General features: G+C 38.6%; 1 non-coding gene across 1 annotated transcript; it reads left to right on the top strand.

The window, feature by feature from the left end:
• Positions 1–1182: 1182 nt before the first annotated feature.
• On the top strand, positions 1183–1289 carry LOC129044855 (U6 spliceosomal RNA). The gene has a single exon (XR_008504830.1). It is a non-coding gene; the product is annotated as a U6 spliceosomal RNA (small nuclear RNA).
• Positions 1290–1524: the final 235 nt, after the last annotated feature.

The raw sequence follows: 1524 nt of genomic DNA on the forward strand, positions 1-1524 counted from the left end.
ATAAATCTTAAAACAAGGACACAGGACTTTTAGAACTGATGTCAATGAGAGTCTCTCTCTTATCTTTCTATCCTTCTTTTTGATCTGCTTCCTTCCTCTTTGCCTATTCTTTTCTTTTTTTTTTTTTTTTTTTGGCCCCCTGTTTTTTTTCTTAATTTATATCTTATGCCTACCAGTGTTTCCCTAGGTAGTTTAATATTTCTAATGGTGATAGTTGTATTTATAACATTTTCCCTAAAAAATATTTCAAGTAACTCTTCAGATCATTCACTTCCCAAGGATTGTCAAATAGGCTCCTTTTATGACTTCTTACACACTCCTATGTTTGACAGAGCCACACCTGAAACGGTAGGATTATTGTCTTTGCGTCACTCAGATGCAAGTCTTGCGGAGGATTCAGTCTCCCCTGGCCCTGCCCTGTGAGATAGTTTTAACAGAAATGTGTATGAAGACATGCGTGGCAGAATTACCAGATCAGCTGGTGACTCAAAGCTAAGATCGTAAATTACAGACTCTATATCCAAAATGATCTCAATTGGCTGGAATGCTGGTATGAAATCAATAAGACAAAATTTATATCAGATGTAAAGCCCAGGTGTGGTGGCTCACGCCTGTAATCCCAGCACTTTGGGAGGCCAAGGCCGGCGAATCATTTGAGGTCAGGAGTTCAAGACCAGGCTGGCCAACGTGGTGAAACCCCGTCTCTACTAAAAATACAAAAGTTAGCTGGGTGTCGTGGCACATGCCTGTAATCCCAGCTACTCAGCAGGCTGAGGGAGGAGAATTGCTTGAACCCAGGATGCTGAAGTTACAGTGAGCCGAGATTGCGTCACTGCACTCCTGCTTGGACGACACAGCGAGACTCTCTCAAAAAAAAAAGAAGGAGACCTGCTACATCTCAGAATTATAGCAATAGTTTCAGTTGACCTCATCTCCCTCCTACCTGTGTTCCCCTCTCTGCCCATGTCCTTCTGACCTTGTGAGTTCTGAAATGAGTCCAAACTTCTCCCATCACAGTCCCTCTCTCTAAGTATACAGATTTATCTCTCTATCATGACTGAGGTGTGGACAGAGTTGGCTTTATGAGTGTACAATCTGTGTTGCTGCACAGAGTCCTGCACTTAAAAGCACCCCATACTCAGTTTAATGTCTCCTTCTGGAAATTCTTCTTTTCTTTTCTTTGTGCTCACTTTGGCAGCAAACACACTAAAATTGGAACAATACAGAGAAGATTAGCATTGTCCCTGAGCAAGCATGACACACAAATTCATGAAGCATTTCATATTTTTATTTATAATAAATAAAATTTTTTAAAAAGTTAAAAGTAATTTTAATTGGCAAATAAAAATTATATATATTTATCATGTACAAAATGATGCTTTCATATATGTATACATTATGGAATGGTTAAATCAAGCTAATTAACATATTCATTACTTCACATGCTAATAATTTTTTTGTGGTGAGGACACTACAAATCTACTCTCTTGGCCATTTTTCAAGTATGCAATACACTATTGTTAA

The sequence above is a fragment of the Pongo pygmaeus genome, chromosome 13 (genome assembly GCF_028885625.2).
Source record: "Pongo pygmaeus isolate AG05252 chromosome 13, NHGRI_mPonPyg2-v2.0_pri, whole genome shotgun sequence".
NCBI classification, from domain to species: Eukaryota; Metazoa; Chordata; class Mammalia; order Primates; family Hominidae; genus Pongo; species Pongo pygmaeus.